This window comes from Mirounga leonina, unplaced genomic scaffold, assembly GCF_011800145.1.
Source record: "Mirounga leonina isolate KUSES-001 unplaced genomic scaffold, KU_Mleo_1.0 Mir_176, whole genome shotgun sequence".
Taxonomy (NCBI): domain Eukaryota; kingdom Metazoa; phylum Chordata; class Mammalia; order Carnivora; family Phocidae; genus Mirounga; species Mirounga leonina.
In genome coordinates this window covers 25,892,343-25,903,773 of record NW_023270454.1, presented here as the reverse complement: position 1 = coordinate 25,903,773, position 11,431 = coordinate 25,892,343, and the positions used below count along the sequence as shown (strand labels likewise).

The window sequence follows — 11,431 nt, the reverse complement described above, 5'->3', positions numbered from 1 at the left end:
AAAATCCATTATGATCAGTTCCTAGACTACTTAGCTTTTACTTCTATCTTAATTTGATCCCTGAATCTCTCATCCTATAGTCTACTCCAAAATATACTCGTTTATTCCATACCTCCTTATCTTTGTAAATGCTATTTCCTCTGCCTAGAATTCCCTAAATTCAGTGACATTGTATGTTGACTGTCCCACTTTTTCTTCAAGTGACAGCTCATGTATTATCACCTATAACTATGGATGGAACATATTAGATAGGAATAAAAAATAACGCTAGTTTAAAGAGTAAATTCAATCACTGAAGCAATATCTTTCATTATTCTTTTTAAAAGCTCCTTTCAGGGCGCCTGGGTGGCTCAGTCGGTTGAGCGACTGCCTTCGGCTCAGGTCATGATCCCAGGGTCCTGGGATCGAGTCCCGCATTGGGCTCCCTGCTCTGCGGGGAGCCTGCTTCTCCCTCTCCCACTCCCCCTGCTTGTGTTCCCTCTCTCGCTGTGTCTCTCTCTGTCAAATAAATAAATAAAATCTTAAAAAAAATAAATAAAAGCTCCTTTCAATCACTCATCCAAAAACAAGTCCTGTACTTTTATGAGACTACTTTTGTTTTCTATATTACAGTTAAAATATTATCAGCGCTTTGTTTTTCTCCAAAGTTTCCATTGCCTTCAAATAAGCTAATATAATATTCATTCTTTTCTTAATATATCACTATATTCAACTCAATTGTAAACTTTTATAATGCTTTAAAAAGACTATGAGTAAAATTTTCTTTCAAAAAAGAGATCTGATATTGGAGGTGCCAAATTTTCTATCTTTTCTGCCCAATCATGTAGTTAATATATGTCTTGCACAGCTCTATGCTTTAAAGAATTCTCAATGTCTTTTTTTCTAACTGTACTGACAAAAATTAAGACTCAACTGATTTTTTTTTTTTTTTTTTTTTGCAGCGTAGACTTCCTTGAAAAGAGACCATTTCTTTGGTAATATTTAACAGCTGTCATTCCATCACACTCTGATATCAACCACTTATTCCACATTAGTGTTAAGCCCCCTATAATCAGCAGATGTATCATATCATACTGTCCTTGAGCTTCTAATTGACTGTCAGTTCTCAGTTCCATCTTCCTAAATTCTACATCTGGTGACAGTGCTTAGAAAACACTCAATTTTACTGATGCTCCTTAGGGATCGTCTGAGATGTTGGAAATTAGTTGATGTCTTTTTTATTCTCAGTTTGTCATCTCTGTGAGACTAGAGTCATCACTCACTTATCCAAAAAATCAAGCAGTGATAAATGGCATACTAAAAACTTTAGGGATTATAGTTTATTTCTACAGTTGATAATAATTAAAAATCATAAATAATTGCAAACAATTCCAGTTTATTAATGCCAGTAGCCGCTCCGATCAAATCAATTTAGGTAATTATAGATTTGCCATTTTTTAAAAACGAGTAAAAAGCTTTACTGAAAGATACTTATCTTTTGTGACTATCATTTTGAGACATTTCTTCTTATAAGAAAATCTGAAGATTATACTTAGAATTGACATAATTTTGATGTATAATTTACATTTACTATTTTACATGTCTTAAAATACCTTTTTTCTAACTTCAAATTTTCTATCAAAATACTTTCAGTAGTTGAATTTAGCAAACACCTCAATAAATTTCATGCTAAATATTTTTATACTTTCGGCATTTTATTTATTAAATAAAATGATATTCATTGTATAGATTTCCTGGCCCTCAAACCACAGTCAAAACTCACTTGGGGGTGCCTGGGTGGCTCAGATGGTTAAGCGTCTGCCTTCGGCTCAGGTCATGATCTCAGGGTCCTGGGATCGAGTCCCACATCGGGCTCCCTGCTCCTTGGGAGCCTGCTTCTCCTTCTGCCTCTCTCTCTCTGTCTCTCATGAATAAATAAATAAAATCTTAAAAAAAAAAAAAAAAAAAAAAAAAACTCACTTGGTTAGTGATAGTCCCTTATTATCTCTCATGTAATTTAAAATAGTATTTTCTTACTTTAATATTATGAAATGATATTTGCTTGAGAATCACTTAATTTGACTTGTGCTTCACTCCCAGGCAAGAAAAACAGGAGTGGCAACGCCCTCAACAGCTGCCTCCCCCCAGTGGCAGCAAGGCAGGAAGGAGGAGCCAGACACAAAGAGAGGGACTGTTTGCGGGATGGGGTGGGGGAGGGTTCGCTATGTGGGATGAGGATTCGAGGGACAGCATCAGCTCCTCCTTATATTCATCCTCCAACCAGCAAACCAAGAAAGAAACAAACACCCGCAAGATGACAGTAAAGTCAGAATGAGCAAAAACTTCAAACCAGTGTCAACAGGATTCAGAAGGAACTGACAGACATCACTTCAGACCTTCCACCTCACTTCAGTGCTGGTCCCAAAGGTGGTGACATCTATGACTGGAGATCCACCATTCTTGGGCCTCCAGGATCCATGTTTGAGGGTGGTGTATTCTTCCTTAATACCACTTTTACACCAGAATACCCATTCAAGTCTCCAAAGGTTACATTTTGGACCAGAATCTATCACTGTAATATTAACAGTTAAGGAGTTACTTGCTTGGACATATTAAAATATAATTGGAATCCAGCACCAATCATTTCTAAAGTTCTTCTCTCTATCTGCTCCCTTCTTACAGACTGTAATCCTGCTGACCCTCTGGGGGGGAAGTATTGCCACTGAGTATGGGAAAACAGAGCAGAGCATGACAGAATGGCCGGACAGTGGACCAAGAGATATACTACATAAAGTGGGTTTTCACAATTCTTATATTATTTGTCTGTCACAGAGAGAGTTGCTTGTTATTTTGAAGTGGGGGGTATTTCTATAACAGATATTATTCAGTCGTATTTCCTAAGATTTTATTGTAACTTAAGGTATCTTGCTACAGTAGGCCGAATTAATAATAGCAACTTTTAAAACTGTCATTAGTTCTGCAATATTAGCTGAAATGTAGTACAGAGAATAGACATTTGGGTTCAATTGCTTGTAGTCTGTAAATTTAAAATAGCTTAATTTTCTACAGGTTACACACATGGCCATTTATGTAGAGTCCTTCCAAGACTACACATTTTTTGATCAAAAAAATTGGAATTTCTTTTCCCTTCTTGGGAGGGAACATTGATATTTAATAGTAGTTAGAGACTGTCATCTCATATATATAAAATGGATCCATGGCTATAAGACATCATCTATGAAATGAGTAGTTACGTATTTTATTTTATATGCAAACCTACTTTCTTATGCCAAGATGAGAGGTTTGAATCACGGCTTGTGAAAACCTTAAGCTGTTAACTGAAGGTATGGAACAGGAGTTGCTTAGTGGATGGGTTATATGCTGTGCATTACTTAAGTCTGCATTTGTTACTGTGATGACGAACAATATTAAAACAAACAAAAAGAATCTCTTAATTTATTAAACTCTCATGTATATTCTCATTTAATCCTCACAGATGTTTCCTAACCAACTGTCCCACGGACATACTCTTTTCCTGCCTTGAGCATTTGTTTTTATCAGCATCTACAAGTATCCAAACACTGTCAGCCTAACAATGCGTAAAAATATGTGATCTAGAGCTAAATATCATTAAGGGATTTAGAGCAAAAATATTCTTCATATAAAATTGTTACTGGGGGCTCTTTTAATAATAATTACCAAGGTGTAGTTGGCTTGATACCAATTTGTGTATATCCCAGGCCTTCTTCCTCGGACTTCCAGTTTCAGGAGGGCAGTTTTTGTATTCTCACTATGGGTAGTCCAATGATTTGCATAGAGTGAACACTTCAAATGCTTTGGCATAAATGATGAGTACATATTATATGGTCAATTACAAATAATGAAAACATCATTGTAGCATCATTTTTATTGCAAAATTTCTCTTATATAAGTGTGATTATAAATCATTTTTATCATTTAATATGTCATTGAAAAATGACATATTAAAAGAAACATTTTCTAAAGCTCTGTTTCAAATGAGTGGAAAACATTTAAAAGATGGAAATACATAAATCTATCTCATACTTGAGCAAGAGATCTAAAGAGGATATTGTAATTCTTTTTTTTTTAAATTTTATTTATTTATTCATGAAAGACACAGAGAGAGAGAGAGAGAGAGGCAGAGGGAGAAGCAGGCTCACAAGGAGCAGGGAGCCCGATGCAGGACTCGATCCCAGGACCCTGAGATCATGACCTGAGCCGAAGGCAGACGCTTAACCATCTGAGCCACCCAGGCGCTTGAGGATATTGTAATTCTTAGGAGAGAAATGCTCTTGTTTTCACATAGGTGGCTGTCAAACCTTATGTGGTTTTGAGCATCACCTTGCCAACTCATTGAAAGGCAGGTTGCTGGGCCAGTAGCTCAATAATTCCAAACAAGGAAGTCTGAGAAAGGTCCAGGGCCCTCCATTTTAAACCTTAAGTGACTCTTGTAAGTATGATCCACAAAGCTTTTACTTGCTTGCTTTGTTGTTATTTATTTGGATGGGGAAAGAAGGTATACTGAAATTAAAAGAGTAAAGTAATTTAGGAATTATGTTACTTCATATAGTCAAAAATGTAAAAATTCGGGGTGCCTGGGTGGCTCAGCCGTTAAGCGTCTGCCTGTGGCTCAGGTCATGATCCCAGAGTCCTGGGATCAAGTCTCCAGTCCAGCTCCCTGCTCAACAGGGAGCCTGCTCCCTCTGCCGCTCCCCCTGCTTGTCCTCTCTCTCTCTGTGTCAAATAAATAAATAAAATCTTAAAAAATATAAAAAAATAAAAAAGGAGTTACTTCCCTTATAAAAAATGTAGAAATTGGCTTCTCAAAACTCTAGAGAAAATATATTTTTAGGAATTTAGAAAGGGCTATTGAAAGGGAAAAAAATCCACAAAATGGTGGATAAGTTGGATTTGGGGAGAATTCTGAATGATAAGAAACACAAATTGGCAAGGATGAAAGATGAAAAAGGTATTTGGAAGAATACTTGGAAGAATACTAGTATTTAATTTGTTTTTTGTTCTGATTTGGGCTTTAAGCTCTACTTTCCCACCACATTCTTGTTATTCTGAAACTTTCAAAGTATTACTGCTATAGTCTTGCATTTTTTTTTTTTTTCCCTGGAGAAATAAAAGCTGAGGAAAAGCAAACACATGGAAAAAACAGAAGGGAAAGAGGACAGCTGTGGCAGGTGACAACTAATCCTGGGTGTATGAACAAACATCAGAGGTGTGGAGTCATAGAAGAATATAACCAACTCTTAAAGCATCATCAGAAGTGATGGTAGTGGAAGATTTTCAGTAGGACCATTTTATTTGGATTAAGAAGACTATAAAGACTATAAAAGGCTAGAGGATCAGGTAATGTAGGTTTTGAATATTAAAAGCTTATAGTTAAGTGTCTCTTATGGTTTGCCTCCCTCTCTGATTTCATTTTATTTTTCCCTGCCTTCCCTTATGACCCTCTGTTTTGTTTCTTAAATTTCATATATGAATGAAATCATAGGGTAATTGTCTTTCTCTGATTGACTTATTTCCCTTAGCATAATATCCTCTAGTTCCATCCACATCATTGAAATGGTAAGATTTCATTTCTTTTTTTTTGATGGTTGAGTAACAAACTGAGGGATGCTGCAGGGTGGGGAGATGGGGTAACGGTGATGGGCATTAAGGAGGGCATGTGGTATAATGTACTGATGAATCACTGACCTCTACCTCTGAAACTAGTAATACACTGCATGTTAATTAATTGCATTTAAATAAAATAAAATAAAATTTAAAAAAGCTGCAGTAGTAAAAACAAGCTTATGACAAAAAATAAAAAAATAAAAGATTATTACATGTATTTAAGCATATGGGGAATGCTAGTTATCTGAACAGGTGTGTATTTTTTCAAATATTTTTAATTAAAACATTCTTAGAAATAGTGATTCTGATTAAAGCTGGCAGATGATGAAAAGGGAAAGAGACATAAATAAAAGCAGTTTGCATTGACAATCCAGGATACAGCAGCTGATGCAAATGAACATTTCACAACAAAATTCAGAAAAATGGGTGGTAATTGGATAAGATCTAGAGACCAAGTAGAAATTCATGAACAAAACATATAAATGAATAAAGATTCCAACCAACCTGTTTTTCCCCACCCTATTTTCTTGGTACATTGTGCCTGACTTGAAAAGGGAGTTGTTGGGCGCCTGGGTGGCTCAGTCGGTTAGGCGACTGCCTTCGGCTCAGGTCATGATCCTGGAGTCCCGGGATCGAGTCCCGCATCGGGCTCCCTGCTGGGCGGGGAGTCTGCTTCTCCCTCTGACCCTCCCCCCTCTCATGTGCTCTATCTCATTCTCTCTCAAATAAATAAATAAAATCTTTAAAAAAAAGAAAAGAAAAGGGAGTTGTTTAACTAACTTCCAGAATAATACGAAGATTTCCATAGTCATTGAATCTGACATTAAATTGAGGACATTGTTTGCTCTGTACCTCTATAAAACATCACTTTAGGGATGTGTATGTGAGATGTGTAGGTCTGATAAAGCCTCTGCATTACAAATTCAAAATGCCGCAGCACAGTTTATGTCCCACAGACTATTTATCCATAGTCTAAATACTTTAAAAAAGAAAAAAATATATTGTCCGAAACTTTGATACCTAGTCAGAGAAATCACAAAATCAGCTTTGAACTGTTACCAGGGATGACATATGAATATGCACTGAGAAGTGATGAGAAGCTCTAAATTGTTTATTTAGTGAGGAAACCAACTCACTTGATCCGATGCCTGGCAGTTTCTTTTCATTCTTCCTTTTGTCTTGTTTCTTTGTTTGATGCAGGTCAGGGAGCAAATGCTATTATATCCTATGCTTTTGGTAAGCACATTTTTCTCTCATTATCATATCATTCTTTGTTCAAAGGATATTTGATGTATGTGGCAGCTTTTGAACCTTAAAAATGAATATAAAGAAATACTCAAATAATGCTTTGAATTAACATCAGATACACAACAGCATTTCAGAAGAAAAACTGATCAGAATTTACTAACTGCCACAGAAAATTCATTCTGGATAAGGGAAAATAATTAGCCTTGGGAAAGTTACCATGTGTGATTAAAAGAATAAACAATTATAGGAGGTCTATTTAATATGGTTTATTCCAATTAAAAATAGCTACCTCTTATCAAATACTGCACAGCCCTCAGGATCACTAGCATTTTGCCTTACTCTGAATTAGTTTGTATTTCTTTACAGAAACTATATATTTTATTTTATTTTTAATTTACTAATGGAAATGCTCATATCAAAAACATCTTCATTTTTCTGCCACTGCTGCTTCAATTTGTTGAAAATTTTCTTCCCCAATTAAGCACAAAGATTAGTGTTGTGGGTTTAATGTTAATGAGGAAATAAAAAAGAAACATGAGCTATACTTCTCCTCCATAATTAAGCATAATTTTCTCCTCAAACTGAAATTCAAAGAAAAGAATGCAGCTAAATTATATTAAGTTTATTTTAGGAATTACTAATTCAAAAAAGTATTCAAAAGCTTCAAAACAATAAAATAAAATTACATTCTCATTGCTATTATTAGAAGAAAAAGAAGTTCCTGTTTTGAGCATAAATAGCAAAGTCATAAACAAGTAAATAAGTGGCGAGCAAATCCTCAGAGAAAAATGTTACTGAAAGTGGAAATGTTAAAAAAATTGCAAAAGAATTGTGTATCAATATTGTGGAGTCTTAAGGAAAATCAGTATTGATCACTTTAGAGAAGTCATTAAATTCTGCCCTAAATTTTGTGTTGCTTATTCAACATTAAGGACATTCTTTTTTTTTTTTTTTTAAGATTTTATTTATTTATTTGACAGAGAGAGACACAGCGAGAGAGGGAACACAAGCAGGGGGAGCAGGAGAGGGAGAAGCAGGCTTCCCGCCGAGCAGGGAGCTGGATGCAGGGCTCGATCCCAAGACCCTGGGATCATGACCTGAGCCAAAGGCAGACGCTTAACGACTGAGCCACCCAAGCGCCCCCAACATTAAGGACATTCTTGATCAATGATTATTAGAAGTAGAATGTTCTGTGAATAGAATTTGTGAAGAGTATTGGTGATGAGAAATGATTCAAGTGCTAATATGTTTGTGTACTAGTTTTTAATGATGATAAATTTATGGAAGTCAGTTTTCAAAAATATAACAATGGTTATAATGGTTTATATACTTATTAAAAGTATATTCTTTTTTTTAAGATTTTATTTATTTATTTATTTGAGAGAGAGAGAAAGAGAGAGAAACAGCATGAGAGGGGAGAGGGTCAGAGGGAGAAGCAGGCTCTCCGCCGAGCAGGGAGCCCGATGCGGGACTCGATCCCAGGACTCCAGGATCATGACCTGAGCCGAAGGCAGTCGCTTAACCAACTGAGCCACCCAGGCGCCCTAAAAGTATATTCTTCAGGAACGGTCAATGAAATTAGACTATTAACCAGTGGATGCAAAGAGAATGTAACCTTTAATTTCTCAGGTTTTATTCTAATACTTTTCATTCCTTTTTAATAGAGATTGAATGATGAATCTGATATTCTTACAGGTTGGTTTAGTTTCACTTGAAGTTTAAGGCATTCCTTCCACCTATTATCAGTTTCTCTGTCTGATACCATAAAACCCAAAAATACTTCAGAGAATTCACAGCTCTTATTTCACAAAATTATCTTTATCTAACAAGTATTGGTGCTTCAAGAATAGCGTTTTGTTAGTATTTTTTAGTTAGAATGGTCACATTAATACTCATTCTTATTTCATGTCTTGAGGGTTTCCTAAAATATGTACTTTGGAGATTCGATTAAATAATGAGTTAATTCATACATGTTTAAATAATGAGGTAATTCACCTGTGTGTGTGTGTGTGTGTGTGTTTTATTCACACATTCTTATGCTATTCCTGATAGGTTACTTAGTGAATTAAAGAAAAAAAAATCCTAATAATCTTAATAATTAAACTAAACTTATAGGTGCTTGAACATGTAGAAAGTTATTTGGGCACACAAATGCCTTTTTTTTCCTGTATTAGAGGGAATAAACTATTCTTTTGTTCAACAAGTTTCATCGGGCACCATTCAGTGCTAGACATTGTCAATAGGAAGAAAATAAATTAGTAAATAAAACAGTATATAAGTAAGCTCTGTCCTCATAGTGTTTACATTTCAGTGTAGCAAGACATACATTATTATAATAAATAATAACACATATAGTATATTAAAAGTAATGGATGCTAAGAATAAAAATAAGGCAAAGAAGGAGGACATTAAATGTTGGGGACTACTTGCAATTTAAAGCAGTCATAGAAAATTTAAAGTAATCTGGGAACACCTCACTGAGCAATTGACAATTAAGATGTAATGAGATGAGGATGGGAGAAGAAACAGATGGATATATGAAGAAGATCCTTTTTTCCAGGTAAATGAATCAGCATTGTGCTTGTAGTGAAGGAAGAATGGAAAGAGGGCATGATGTGCTGGATGAAGTGAACAAGGGGAAAAGCAGAAATGATGTCCAAAGGTAATTACGTGTGTTACAGGCTTCTGGTTGTGAGAACCTTGTAGGAAAATGCAGGGTGTTGGATTTTAAATCTGAGTGAGGTGGGAAGCCTTTGGAAGGTTTTGCTTTGTTTTGTTTTGTGTTTTAAAGATTTTATTTATTTATTTATTTATTTAATTGACAGAGAGAGAGAGAGAGACAGCGAGAGAAGGAACACAATCAGGGGATTGGGAGAGGGAGAAGCAGGCTTCCCACCAAGCAGAGAGTGCGATGCAAGGCTCAATCCCAGGACCCTGGGATCATGACCTGAGCTAAAGGCAGTTGCTTAACCAACTGAGCCACCCAGGCGCCCCTGTTTTGTTTTTTAGAAGCAACATAATTCTGGCTTCTGATGGAGTTGGACTTGCTTTTCTAGCATTAAGGAAACATACAGGTATGAACATTGTTCCCTAATCATTTATAGTGAGTACCTACAAATATGATGAACCAACCAAGTATACAACCAACCTCATTTAATGCTGCAGAATGTAAAAAATGGTATAAACCTTAGCCAAATTTATATCCACATTGGTCAGGGCTTCTTCAAAAATTCTAAGCATTGCAGGGGCTCCTGGATGGCTCAGTTAATTAAGGCTCTGACTCTTAGTTTCTGCTCAGGTCTTGATCTCAGGGTCGTGAGATGGAACCCCTGGGCAGCTCCATGGTCAGCACAGAATCTGCTTGGGATTCTCTCTCTCCCTCTCCCTCCTCTTCTGCTCCTGCCCCTGCTTGTTCACTCTCTCTCTCTTGAAATAAATATGATAAATAAATAAACAAACAAATAAATAAATAAAATTTACCAAAAAAAAATTCTAAGCATTACTGAGAAAATATTTCTGAATTTAAAATAAAAAAAATCTTCAGAAATCTGGCATAAAATAATCTTTTTTTCTTTGTCTAAACCAAAATGAAATTGATCTAAAGATACTTGCATAAGGAGATATTACTTTTTCTATTGAAGACATCTGCTATTTTTTGTACCCCCAAAAATGCCACATCAATGTAGACCCTCTTATTGGTTGGGTTCTGCATACTTTCCCTACTTTTTTTATTTTTGAGTCATTATAAGTTCTTATTAAAAGGAAGCTATGAATTAGACTTTGGGATATTATTTGGGTCATCTTTCTGCTATATCAAGGAGAATGTATTTGATATTTCTGACTGGTTCTGTTCTAAATTTGCAGCAGTGATAGATGTTTTTGTTCCTTCTATTTTTATACCCCACTTATTATTTCAAGGGATATGTAAAAGTGAAGGCTATTTTAAAAGTGAAAGAGTTGGGGCTCCTGGGTGGCTCGGTTGGTTGGGCGACTGCCTTCGGCTCAGGTCATGATCCTGGAGTCCCGGGATCGAGTCCCGCATCGGGCTCCCTGCTCGGCGGGGGGTCTGCTTCTCCCTCTGACCCTCCCCCTCTCATGCTCTTTCATTCTCACTCTCAAATAAATAAATAAAATCTTAAAAAAAAAAAAAGTGAAAGAGTTAACATATTAGCTCACAGTATATGTTCACATGGTCATCTCTCTCCAAGGCATTTTATGGCATAACAATGGGATATTCTGAATCATCTAATATTGTTGTAGAGAGTTGCATTTTTACTTTCTTTATCCTCTGAAAAACATATTTTCCCTACACTTAACATTATGTGTGAAGATTAAACTTCCTTTATTATATAATCTAATCATATAACAGGAATGTGTACTTCTCCATAAAGTAACAATATTTACAAAAGTATATAATGAACTGGTATTTAGAAGACAGTAAAACTCCTGAATGCCCAAGAAATGCTAGCAAATTTCAAGAGAACTGCTAATTGAAAAGCACTTTTATAAAGATGAAAATGTTTGAATACTTTACTACCATGCAGAATATAACACCAAA

The 11,431-nt window shown here is 35.7% G+C and overlaps 1 pseudogene; it reads left to right on the top strand.

Annotated features, from left to right (window-relative positions):
* The first annotated feature begins 2,203 nt into the window (after window positions 1-2,203).
* Window positions 2,204-2,771, top strand: LOC118022424 (annotated as a pseudogene).
* The last annotated feature ends 8,660 nt before the right edge of the window (window positions 2,772-11,431 follow it).